A 15,021-nucleotide genomic window follows, 5' to 3' on the forward strand; every position below is an offset into this window, starting at 1 on the left:
TAAAAACTATCAAAGGTGACAAAATGCATTGTATCAATTATAGGGCATAACACTACTTAGGATACCAGGGAAGGTGTATGGTGGAATTTTGATTAAGGAAGTAAACTGATGAAAATAGAATAATAGGGAATATGTGAAATAATCTTATTGTGGTATCATGACTATTGTCCAGGGGATGAACAAAATAGAATAAGTAAAATGTTGAGGGTGAGTGGAGATTCAACTCTGAAGTAAAAGTTCCGAGTTTTATCATTAAAAGCAACAAATGGTTAAAAAGGGGTTTAACGCATTTTTAAGTATCTTTTAGTTTGAGAAGACTTGCGGTTACATGATACTTTGAAATACTTTAACAGTTAACAGTTGTATCATCCGGGGAGAATTAGTATTAATGACAATCACATAACACAGTTCTAATTGGAATAGCTTTAGTGAAAGGGGCTAAAGTTGCAGCCGCATTTTAACACCAAACTAATGCATAGTCTTCTTACTCTATTTTGTTCATTACCCAGAAAATAGCTGCGTTACCCTAATAAGATTATTCAACATATTTACTCTACGTCTGGCCAAAGATAAGTATTGCTTATACTAGAATAAATGTAAATGAACCAAGTTTTTGTTATGAAAGATTATATTTAGGAGAAAAATAGCTTGTTTTGAAAAGGTGTATTATTGATTATAAATTGTTGATAATGAGTAAATGCTTTAATGATGGAAGTGAACTGTGTTTTAAGCAGGGAATGGGTTGGTTCTGTGTTAGCATTGGTACGGTGAGAAAACAGATAGTTATGGCTCCAAGGTTTTTCCAAATTTCTTTGGATAGAGTGATGAATAAGGTAAAAGAAAAGACAACGGCTGTACATAGGAATTACGTTGCCCATCGGATCGCCATTCTTATCAAAATAAAATTGAGAGATACATAAATACTTGAACAAAACTAATGACTCTCGGCTTATATCCCAACGCTGTCATTAAATCTCAACAATCAACGAACGTTGCATCATCTTTAGATAAGGAAAGTATCTTACGTAAGAATCCAATGATCATTATCGTTGTTCAGCGTTTCTTGAACATGGACATCGGTCACTGTGAGAGAGCAAATAATGCCGTTGTCATCCCAGGGGCAACACGGTTAAGGGAGGGGGTGGGGGAGGTTGTAGGGGGCACGGTTCTGGAAGGGATAAGGTAGATCCAACAACTCGAATTTCTGGCAATGTTCGTCTCCGTCAATATCACAAAGGTACAATGTAAACAGGGATGAGAGTCATCTGTGAATGGTCCAAGACGCCGTGCTGCTTTGCTGAAGGGATGCACCTTCTCTCGGGTTTCAAGTTTGACCGAAGGGAAGGACAAACAGTTAATCCTTCATCAAAACAGTGAAGTCCATTGTTTCACGTCGTCTAAAGTATTAGATTTCGAGGAGTATTGCCGAACTTTGACAATCTACAGGTTGATTCGAAATTATCGCAAAATTCCCAGGCTGGAATATGTGAATAATAATGCTAACGATGGTATAAAGACGTATTATATGACCTGCAATCCTATTCCTTTTGAATTCAATAAGGAACAGGTTGACACGATTCCAAATTTTCAAATTCAATAAGGAACAGGTTGACACGATTCCAAATTTTCAAAGTTAACGCAAAAGAGATGAACATTCTATTCATGGATCTAAACGTATAATCTTAAAAAGCTGCACAACATTCTTGTGAAAAGTCATCCATTTAAAAAGCAAATAGAAATAAAATAGTTAACACAACGATAAAGAAGCTTGACAATATTGTCAAGTGTTCAGCAGTGAGTGTCTGTGCAATAGTTTATACGCCTGTGAAGAAAACAACTGATGCTTCTAAAATAAGTGGAAGCCTCATGTAAAAAATATCTCCATTGACCGCAGAGAGCGATAAGATTAACCCCGATGGCGATATTTAATCGCATAAACATTTAGACGAACACACACTAGTGCTTCAGAAAGGACAATACCTCTTGGAATATGAAATACCTTTCGACCGGGTACTTACATCTTTAGTAAGTCCTGGATCGGCGACGCTAACGCACGACTATTACTCTTTTAATGCTTCCTTGTGTACTAATGCATAAGACAAAAAGCCTACTGGGAACTGATCCATCCTACAGTCGAATGAAAATCACTATTTGAAGCTAATCAATTAAAGGCTAAAGACGAACATCAAACGAAGCAATGAGTTCGCTGAAGCACGAGCATAATTTAATCCCCGTGATGTAACGGAGTAATTGTTAATGATGACTCAGGATAAATAACTTTTTCAGGGTAATGATACGTTGTTGTTGTTGAGGAATGAGGAGAATAAAGAACTGAATGGTTCAGTAGCTGCCCTTAGGTATGGATATGCAGGTAGTACAGATAAGAGCGGTTGATACGGTCTAATACGTATATCAATTTACAGTAATGTTTGCCTCTAGAAAATGATGTTTCCTCATCATTACAGAATGATTAAAAGTGGCAGAGGTAGGTTACAGTTCACTGTGCTGACAATTTCCTAAAAATCGAACATATATACATGAAATCAGCACCCAAGCCCTCTCTCAACCTAGGACCATAGAGGTATAAACTAATAGATGCTAATGACTCTCGACAGGTAGAATAATGTGCCACCCAGACAACTCTCATCTCAGAAGTACAATAAGGTTGTAACCAAGCAAAAATTATAGTGAAATGAACGCTGCACAAAACTAGAGGCTCGCAGATCGCTAATATTGTGTATACATCATATTTCAGCATATGTCGTTCATATGACAATACGCAAAGCAAAATATGATCCACGGTACCTCTTTTGTGATATATTCTTGCCTTGTTAACTCGGCAGACACAGCTCGCTGCCTAAATTCTATTATTTTGTGAATGCAAAACCTTTTGAATTATCATTAGTTCATAACATTGGTCTGGGCCTTTTTCTCTGCAATGCCAACCTGTAAGAAGTACTTTTTCGGTCAAATTAAGTCGGCAGCATAATTCGTTTCAAAAATAGATGTATGATTGAGTCCCCATCCCATCAAATAGTTACCTTTTCCAAGCGGGACCAAAGAATGTTTGGGCAAGCAAATACCCTGATAAAAGCGGGAGGGTGAACCTGAAGTCTGTGTCCATAGCATTGTAATAAAATTCGTCACCAAAAACTGCAACAGATTCTAGCCATATGATGTGAACAGAAATGGTTCAAGAGACAACACAGGATCCTTTAGACCTTCAGGGTGACAGAGTGAAGGTCATTCTAACATTTTCATTAATACTATTTTTCTCGGCAATTCTCAAGAATGAAGATTTTCATTACCAATAGTGTGCTGGCTACTAGATGGACCTTTTTTTTTTATGTGGTAGAAATCCAGTAGCTCAAGTGTACAAACCTTCAAATAAATTTTTGAAAAAAGAAAACGAAGTGAAAGGAACGATAAAGGTGCAGAAAATGCCCACTTTACTTAAACACACATATCACAGTTATTTCTATAATTATATGTATATATATATATATATATATATATATATATATATATATATATATATAATTATATATACATATATATATACATATACATACTGTATATATCATTATATATACATACATATATATACATGTATATATATGCGTGTATATATATATATATATATATATATATATATACATATTATATATATATATATATATATATATATATATATATATATATATACATACACACACACACACACACATATATATATATATATATATATATATATATGTATATATATACATATATTTATATATATACATATATATATATATATATATATATATATATATATACATATATTGTGTGTGTGTACTGCATATATGCATAAATAACGAAACACACACACACATATATATACATATATATATATATATATATATACACATACATATTTATGGAAATAGCTTTCCATCGCTTATTTGGAACAACACGAAATTGCAATATTGGTGGGATACAATAAAAAAAACACGTTTGTCTTAAATTTAGAAATATGCAAGATAATATTTAAGGTCTAATTAAAGTGAAGGTTATCTAGAGACTTTTTGCAATCCATTTACTTGAACTGACGAGTAAAATAAGAAGTGCCTAACACATCGGTGGTATAATAGAAAATGCCATGTATGGTGCATGGAAAGGTTACTGTAATGTATACAGATGATGTTTTGAAAAGGAACTGACCAAATATATTACAAAAACGAAATGACATTTGAAGTTGATGACAGGATATGAAACAAAATGTTTACCCTTTAGTCTCAAATGATATCGTTTAAGCTTTACGTGTTTTGAAAACTGTTCTAACAAAATTTAATGTTAAGTTGAATAATATAATGAAATTAAAAAAAACCTGGGAAATCAAATCATAAATTAGATTTGTGCTTCTTAGTCTATAAGATAAATAAAACGAGTGTTAGTAGAATCACAGTGTAAGGTACAGAGGGCATCAGAATTGGTTTTGGGGTATAAAAAGGGGAAAAGTTTTGCTCTCTCTTTTATGACAATAAAGTGAAGGTGGTGACTGAGCTTGGTAAGGATAACGTGAAGTTATTGTAATAAAGTATGTAAGATATAGTAATGAGGAATACCGTACACAATCGTTTAATATATACACATATGATGATAATGGCGTAGAAAGAGTCCAGGGAAGAGATGCTTAAATCTTTTTGTGTAGTGTGAATGGGAGAAGAATAAACACACGAGATAATATTATGATTTTGGAAATCTTGGGAAGAAAGATGAGTATTGATTAGATAAGTTGTTAATTAAAATAACAATACAAGGTAGCTATTGACCTACTACAGTTAGATTTATACTAACTATATATAACCATTTTAAATTTTCACTTTTTAAAGCTTGACTCCAGATTCTGGTACTCTTTTAGGTTTCTTGCACATCTTTTAAGATGAGGTTACCAGTTGCATGCTTGTTCCCTTTGGTTGCAACCGTCTTTGATTGACTATCTACTTGATACATATTTCACAGCTTGAATCAACTGATGAGCAATGGGATTTAAAGGACTGTTGCAAAAGCACTCTACATTGTCCGAAAATTGAACTTTGGTGCTTCCATCCGCTCGTCAGACGACCTTTTGGTAAGTAGAAGAAATCAAGTTTTTTTTTTCTAATACCAAATGTTAATGAAAATAATTTCACCAACCTAAAAAGTAATTAAATATATTTCATAAATCTGAAAAAAAAATTTAAAGTAATTGAATACATATATTTATCTACCCTGCATAGATTTGCTGACCAATACAAAATAATTCTTTTACTAAGCCAATCTTAATAAACACCCACTCATTTCCCCAACTTCTGCTCCCTTTTTTTCCTAAATATTCTATTGATAATCAAAGCATTGGGCCTGTCACAACAATTAAGTTTGAATTTTACTAAATTTCAATGATCAAAGAAACTTCAAGACTCCTATTAGATACCGTTCAAAACTTTAACGGCCATCAAATTGAAAGAAGTGTACACGTAAAAAGTCTGGGCATTCATTTTGACCAATATATGCTTTTTGATGTGCACGTATCTGAAATATGTAGAAAAGTAAATGGAACCTTAATATATTTAAACAGAATTAAAGACAGACTAGATATTGACATGAGGGCGATGGTAGTTCAGTCTCTTGCACTGAGCATAATAAATTATTGTTTAAAGATTTGGGGAAGTACTACTAAACAACAATTACAACGGGTTCAAAAAGTACAAAACTTTGCGGCAAAACTAGTTGATGGTAGGGCCAAAAAATATGATCATGAATCACCAATTTTAGATAAATTAGAATGGTTAAATGTTGAAAGAAGAATTAAATTCGAGATTTGTGTGGGAGTTTTTAAAGTTGTGCGTAGTTTAATACCGACTTGGCTTTTTACGTTTATAACAGTTGGAGCTGGGAGGGACAGACGAACGAGACAGAATGATGACCTTTATATACCGAGAACTAACACAGACTTTACGGTACGAGGACCAACGATGTGGAATACCCTACCTGATTCATTGAAAACAACATCGAATATAGACACTTATAAAACAAATCTCAGGAAATATATGTTTTCTACAAGATTTTAGTTACATATTTGTGGATTGGTTTTAATGTACTTGTGAATATCAGTTTTTAATGTTTTATGGGGTCTACTGTAATTTTGCACACAGTATAGAATTTTAATGAGTTTTACCATTTCAAGTTATTTTATCTCTACTTTAAAGTCATACTAATGCAAGTAGTGGACCAAATGTATTTTAGTTGATAGTCAAAAGATTTATATGGAAGCATCTCTCATGTAAATGTTAGCTTTTAATGTAATCACAATATCAGTATTCACTATTCTATATGTTGCTTTATAAATGATGTATAATACCCAATGTATTTATTTGGAAATAAAGTATTATTATTATTATTATTATTATTATTATTATTATTATTATTATTATTATTATTATTATTATTATTAGTAGTAGTAGTAGTAGTAGTAGTAGTAGTAGTAGTAGTAGTAGTAGTAGTAGTAGCACACCAATCTCACTAAAAGGGAAGTGCTCTGCCAAGTTTATAATCAGAAAATTTATTTGCATTATAAGTTATGATTATCAGTAGTACTATAATGACTACAGGAATTAAATCTTTGGAATTCATCAAAGAACTATGCTCGGCTCCCTACATTTCATGTCATATGCTCACATGTGGATTATCAAAGAAAACAAGCTTGTAGATTAAGCAAATAACATTATTTCATTTGCATCGGCCCCATTGGTTTAAAGCCAAGTAACTGTTGAATCTCTTATTCGAGATTTTACTAAAATCAGAGCAAAGTTCAATTTAAAAGTATTATTGTCGGTAGGTCTGGTACATTAGACCTCCATTCCCTACAGCTTTTCATTGACAATATTCATTTAACTACATGCAACTCATTATAAATGAGTTTCACTGAAAAATGGACTTTTGAGACGCAAATTGACCGGAAAGTATTTATGAAACAAGTTTTTCACAATTTTTAAAGAACTGTCAACAATCGGGTGATGTTTATATTTTTTTGCTCTGTTTCGTTCATATTATTGTTATACAGTTCAGTCGTCAATAGTTAACGCATATCATAAGTTACAAAACCTGAGTTCCATTATATTTCTTTCTTCTTAGTAATAAGCCATGAATCGTCGTTCGATTACACCAATAAGCACACTTTAAACCATATTCATAATTCAGAGCATCACTTGCAATAATTGATCATAGGTTATTATTCCGTTATACCATCAATCTCATTATACTAGATATGCTGGTATTCTAACAGCCTTGCCTTTTCCTACGAGGTGCAACAACACAGTTTGTAATGTGTCCTATCCATGAGCAGATTATGGAATTATCTCCCTACTCATGTAATAGAATCTTTGGAGCTTCAAAAGCTCAAACTGAGTGAAAATCATTTCGTGAACAGTTTCATATTAGCAGACTTCACATTTCAAGTGTTTAATCCATCTTTTCTTTATCAATTTCTTTTCTGTGTTAGGCTTATAGCTTAGATGATCATCATGATGATGATGACGATGATAATAACTATAATAATAATAATAATGATAATAATAATAATATTAATAATAATAATAATAACAATAATAATAATAATAATAATAATAATAATAATAATAATAATAATAATACACATGCGGACAAAAGTAATAAAAGATCAGTCCCCCCATAAAACATTAAATATTATACTGCATTCAACCGCTATTGCATAACAAGGACGAAGGTTTAAACATTTGATCGAAATGCTCTGCAAAGGCCAACCGGTGTTCAGCCAATAACCGGGGAAAAGATAAAACTAGTAAGCGTGGACTATATCAAAACGACTTTGAAAACGGAATGTTCCATTTCTATTCTTACACACAATTACCGCACAGCAGTGGGCCCAGAACACTGATTTCCTCTATTGTCTTCGCTATAATACGGAGTTCCTACATTTCCCATTTATCAGCCACTCAAAGTCGCCGTCATCAATTTTCATTCGGCTTTGCATGTGAGCGAATTTACTTATCTACATTCGTAAAGGAGAGTTTCACCGTAGAAGTCGACATTGACAGAAGAAGAAATTTAAAGTCTATTATCTGAAACTGAATCACTTTTCTCTGGATGTGTACATGCAGTTTATACATGCATACATATACAAATATAGACATATATATATATATATGTATATATATATGCATATATATATATATATATATATATATAGAATATATACAGAGATACACACACACCCACACACTCACACACACACACACACACACACACACACACATATATATATATATATATATATATATATATATATATAGAATATATACAGAGATACACACACACCCACACACTCACACACACACATATATATATATATATATATATACATATATATATATGTATGTATATATATGTATATTTGAGGACTATAGTTATGAGTGATTTTAATATATATATATATATATATATATATATATATATATATATATATATATGAATATATATTACTATATATACACATATACATACATATGTGTGTATACGCTCACAAGAAGAACATCAGTCGGTAATTTCTAAAAGAGCATTCAGTGAAAATGATCTAATTAAGCTTGCACGACATTGAAGTGCATTGTATTCGCAGTTGAACGAATACGTTTCCCATTGAAAGTTTTTGTTTTTAATAGATCAGATCAGAGGTGGAAAACGAAAAGAGAGAGAGAGAGAGAGAGAGAGAGAGAGAGAGAGAGAGAGAGAGAGAGAGAGAGAGAGAGAGAGAGAGAGAGAGAATTGTCCATTCTCAAGGTCTTATGGAGGTATAAAATCCCTTTCAGTATTCCAGGTGGTGTTTATACATACACATATAGATACATACACATTTTGTAGAAGCACTTCTGATCTACAGCCTATTGCGAATCAAGTTTCCACGACCTGAATATCATATTTCTCTCTCTCTCTCTCTCTCTCTCTCTCTCTCTCTCTCTCTCTCTCTCTCTCTCTCTCTCTCTCTCTCTCTCTTTCAAGACATTCAATATTTCTCCAATTATATCAGCTATTAACTTGACGTATTGCAATTTTTATCGATTCCTTTTGGAGCTTTGACCTTAAAAAGTTATGTAAGATTAGAAAGATGTTACCATTGCTTTCAAACTTGATATACACAAAATTTAATTTAACGGTTTAAAGGTCACTCACAAATGGCAGTGGTAAGGGAAGTGAGAATGCCCAAGTAGGACAATGACCAAGTCCCCTATCCTCCCAAGGTAGGACCAGAAAGGGCTAGGCAATGACTGCTGATGACTTCCTTAGCAGGTAGACCTCCAGGCTCCACCATAACCCCCATCCTTAGCACACAGGAATAATAAGATTGCAGACACTACAAGAAATTATCGAACATGAGTGGATCTCGAACCCCAGCCAAGCAGATCGTCAGACAAATACGTTTTAAATAGGCTACCCTAAAGTTAGCAACCTCATTTGATTTGAATCGAAAGGCGGAATAAAAAATAATAAAGTCAGCAGTCTACTCAAATCAATAAAACAGCCGTATATTTTCGACAAATCTAAAACGTACAGAATACTCAATATCCTTAAGTTAATAGCAATTTTCAGTGACAAGATATTGATTAGCTTTACACTGTTAGGCATCAAATCATACAAGCAAAATTAGTAAAGAAATATGTGGAAAAAAATTCACGAAAAATTTTAACTATTAGTCATAGCGGTAAAACAATAGCTGCAAATTAAAAGAAAATTTTTATAAAAACACCTTAGAATTATTCGTTGCAGATAGACTTAACATTAAGGATAAGGCCCCCACCACCAGAGTACTTTGACGAAATGAGAAAATGAAGAGGGGAATTCAGAGGAAACTCATCTCACACTTTCCTGCTTCTTTGTTGCAAACCTTTAATGAGAAGAAGAAACAACGCGCTCTATTGACAAGGTAAAGCCGATGAGGAGGATCTAATAACAAATAATTGTATTAGATTAGTTTGAGGAAGGAAGGACTTCAAGGAATGTTACAGGACTCCTCGAAAAAGGGAATGAGTTAATTCATGTTAAAGTATCTGCAGAGTGAATGAAATGATAAATGTTCTTGTTAAGTAGAGTATCTCTAGACGGGGAAAGGACTATGAGAGAGAGAGAGAGAGAGAGAGAGAGAGAGAGAGAGAGAGAGAGAGAGAGAGAGAGAGAGAGAGAGAGATAACAACTACAAAATCATGTGCGAAACGAATCAAGAAATGGTCTTGAAGTAAGGATAAAAAGTGACCAATAAAAGAAATATGGTCGATAATTTACGTAGGTGAAGATGACAACAAGTAATTAGACAAATGCTCATGAATAAGAAAGTTCGTCAGCTTAACAGGCGAATAGATAATCGAGAGATCTGTTATTTTGTCTAATTTGGCAGAAGTACTTCTGATCCTATTACAAATAGACTGTGTATGTAAATGTAAATCTTCGTCTCTCTCTCTCTCTCTCTCTCTCTCTCTCTCTCTCTCTCTCTCTCTCTGCGGGATTTATCAAATCCCACATATAGCGTAAAAATGGAAATCATCATCATCATCATCATCATCATCATTATTATTATTATTATTATTATTATTATTATTATATGCTAAGCTATAACCTTGGTTGGAGATACAGGATGCCATAAGCCCAAGGACTCCAACAGGCAAAAATTATGAACAATTATGATAAAATATTTTATGAACTGTAACAACATTAAGTTACATCTTTCAGATAGAAACTATAATAACTTCAACAAAACACCAGAGTAAGAGAAATAAGATAGAATAGTGTGCCCGAGTGTACCCTCAAGCAAAACAACTTTACCCCAAGACCGTGGAAAACCATGGTACAGAGGCTATGGCACTAACCAAAACTAGAGAACAGTGGTCTCCTCTTGGAGTGTCCTTCTCCTAGACGAGCTGCTTACCATAGCTAAAGAGTCTCTTCTACCCTTATAAAGAGGAGAGTGGCCAACGAACAATAACTGCAGGAATTAACCGCTTGAGCGGAAAATAATTGTTTGGTAATCTCAGTGTCGTCAGCTGTTTGAGGACAGGAGAATGTGGAAAGAATAGGCCTGACTATTCGGTGTATGTGTATGCAAAGGAAAAAATTAACCGTAACCAGAGAGGGATAAAATGTAGCACTGTTTGGTCAGTCAAGGGCCCAATAATTCTCTAGCGGTAGTATCTCAACAGATGGCTGAGAGATAGTATAAAACAAACAAGGCCTGTTTTACTGAGCATGTGTATGATAATCCCGATTCTTTATATGACATCTCTTCGTTGAAAATGACGAAAAATATTCTGAAATTGCTAGTGGTACCGATAAATGAATATTGCTGAAAAAGACATTTGTCTAACGCATTCTTTAAAAGTGAAGTCATTGAAATCCCTGGTGTAAAAAGTTACGGGAACAGAAAATATACAGCTTAATAAATTAAGGACAAATACATAAAAGTTAAAGATTCTAATTCAAGAAAATATTCAATAAAAGGATTTTTCTGTCTGGAAAAAGAGATAACTCAGCTGCATTGCTATTAAATGTCAAATTTTAAATTTAGACTTAATTTCTATACCAAAAGGAGAATTTTCAAACAGACGAAATCACAGATTGTGAGGAACATTATTTTGTATTCTGTATGAGCCACTTGTACCAACCGTGTGTCACACGATCGTACATAGTAACGACATTTCATTTTTTGTATGTATTATGCTTGTATCTTTGCTCTCCCCTCGCACTGATAAGAACCTGAAATAACATGTCTTTTTTCCCACCGTTAACTGTTAACCGGTGAGCTTTTCGGTTGAACATGAAATTGCCTGTTATGTTTTGTATGCTCTTTTGGCCTGGGGTTTATGTATATATAAACGAGTGTTCTGTAATAATGTTTACTCAGTTGCTTTCATCCTGCCTTTGAGTCACAACCTTCTCTCGGCTCGTCACATTGGTGACCCCGGAAGTCGACTCACTCCACCCGCCTTCCACCCCCACCCCCTCGCCCCTCTATCATTGTTACTATGGCGGACTCCACGGAAGTTGGCGCTGCCCCATTGAAACTTTCGTCGTTTGCCAGTGGAGAGGCATTTGCTTGGTTTCAGCGTGCAGAAGTTCAGTTTCGCATTAAGAGTGTGACTTGCTCAACCACCAAAGCAGATTATGTTCTCGCGGCGATACCCGAGGACATCTTCCTGGAAATATCCGACTGGCTTTGTAAACAAGGAGACACCCCAATAGCGTATGACACCCTCAAAACATACCTTCTGCAGCAGTACTCGCAGTCGCCAGCCGCCCGTATAGCAAAGCTTTTTCAGCTCTCTCAACAATCGTTGGGGGACCAAAGGGCTTTGCTCGCCCTCAGGGAAATAACCAGTATTGCTTGCCTGCAACCTGCCGCAGACGGCTCTCCTTGTGAGGTGAACCTACTTCGTGCCCTTTGGATACGCCATTTACCCGAACCTGTACGCGCTGCCATACCCGATGTCGATAGTTTACCCATAAAGGACTTGATGACCAAAGCCGATGGCATTATGGACAGCCACTTCACGACCTTCAAGACCTCCATCAACGCCTCCACTCCTGACAAAGAGGACGCCTATTCAACGTCAACCGAAGCTGACATGGATGCCGTAGGACATACACGCCTACCCCGTGACATGCCGAAGTGGCGACAAAGCCACCCACCACCCACCACTTGCTCACGCCCCAACCAACGACTTCTACAGCCACTTACTGCCTCCCATCGGCCGCAGTTTTGCTACTACCACAACAGCCGCGAAGAAATGTGCCAAGGATTGTCAGTGGCCAAAAAACGTGTAAGTAGGCCATCGCTCATGGCGGTGGCCTCCCGTGTTTCTAATCTTTTCTTTTTACATGATGCAGGAACGGGCGTGCGATTTTTGGTAGACACGGGTGCTTGTCGTTCTCTTTTGCCAAGGGAACTCTTCAGGACACGACGTAGTTTGTCTACGTCTGCCAACGTCCCCCTGGTAGCTGCCAACGGATCTGCGATACCCACCTACGGTTACAAGAATCTCATATTATCGTTTGGAAACAGTAAATTTAATAGGAAGTTTCTCGTTGCTGACATCACATTGCCAATCCTCGGTGTGGATTTCCTCTCTTATTTCCACCTTCTGGTCGATGTCACCCACCGACGATTGGTCAACGCAGACTCGTACTTGTCGACACCTCTTCAACCCGGCCCCTCTAACCTCGCTCTCCACATCAGCGCACCCACAGATGCCGACGCCCACGGCTCCTGCCAAGCACGGTATTTATCACCATATCAAGACACCGGGACTCTCAGTCTTCGCAAAATTTAGACGTCTGGCACCGGGGATTACAGGCGCCTGAACATGCAAACAGAACTGGATCACTACCCCCTCCCAATCATCGCCGACGTGACCTCCTACCTGCACAAAGCGAAGGTTTTCTCCACGCTCGACCTCCTGAAGGGGTATATTCAGGTACCTATGAACCCAGAAGACATACCCAAGACCGCCATCACCACTCCGTTTGGTACATACACTGTCAATTACTCCTTTTTTGGCCTTCGTAATGCTGGGGCCACTTTTCAACGTCTCATGGATGGCATCTTAGGGGACCTCCCTTTCTGTGTGTTTTATGTGGACGACATACGTGTGTTCTCTTCCTCAAAAGAAGAACACCTCCACCACCTGTTTACCGTCATCGACCGCTCCACTCGTTGGCCTGAAGCCATTCCCATGGAAACTGCAATGTACGCCTCGTGTACATCTGCCTTACTCTCAGGATGGATTGCAAAATTTGGTATCCCTGAGCATATTACTTCTGACAGGGGTACCACTTTCACCTCTCAATTGTGGACATCATTAGCGAATCTCCTGGGCATCACCCTACATCAGACAACCCCACTGCCAATGGAATGGTTGAACGTTTTCATCGCACCCTCAAAGCAGCTTTGATGTCCCGCTGCAAGGATTCCAACTGGTTTACTCAGCTTCCGTGGGTCCTCCTGGGACTAAGGACCACTCCTAAAGACGCCCTTGATGTCTCGGCAGCCTTCTGCAACCTCATCCGACTATCTCCAGCGCATACGCCAGACTTACAAGCCCCCAGCGAAGCATCACATACCGACAGACTTGCACTCTGCAAAGCACGTCTTCCTACGCAACGACACAAGCAAGACACCGCTAACGCCCCCTTACACGGGCTCTTTCCTTGTGATCCGACGCAGTCCGAAAGCATTCCTACTAAACAATCGTGGCAAAGAAGACTGGGTCTCCATTGATCGTCTAAAACCTACTTACTCCAGCCAAATGACCCACCTACAGTTTGCCTCTCTAGATCAGGGCGCCCTATTTAAAATGTACAGTATGTAATTTTTAGGGGGGGAGCCATGTACCAACCGTGTGTCACACGATCGCACATAGTAACGATATTTAATTTTTTTGTATATATTATGCTTGTATCTTCGCTCTCCCCTCGCACTGATAAGAACCTGAAATAACATGTCTGTTTTTCTCACCGTTAACTGTTAACCAGTGAGCTTTTCGGTTGAACATGAAATTGCTTATAATGTTTTGTATGCCTTTTTTGCCTGGGGTTTATGTATATATAAACGAGTGGTCTGTAATATAGTTTACTCCGTTGCTATCATCCTGCCTTTGAGTCACAACCTTCTCTCGGCTCGTCACACACTTGTATATATATAACTTGTGAGAGGTTTATCGATAAAAATTTCTTCGGTAATCTAAAGTTTCTAGTGTACATTTCCTTTAGAACCAAGTTTGTCGAAGATATATTCAAAGATGTACGTTTGATAAGAGGTTATCTGCATAGTCTGCTAAGATATAAAGATATCTTTTCCCTTTGCAAGTTCTTTCCGATAATGTAAATGATACCGATATCAAGATTCGCACTAATCACTCATTCACTACCTTCACTGACTTGAGTTTTCCGTCTTCCTTTAATCTTCGCACGGATAAACAA

The sequence above is a fragment of the Palaemon carinicauda genome, chromosome 3, assembly GCF_036898095.1.
Source record: "Palaemon carinicauda isolate YSFRI2023 chromosome 3, ASM3689809v2, whole genome shotgun sequence".
NCBI classification, from domain to species: domain Eukaryota; kingdom Metazoa; phylum Arthropoda; class Malacostraca; order Decapoda; family Palaemonidae; genus Palaemon; species Palaemon carinicauda.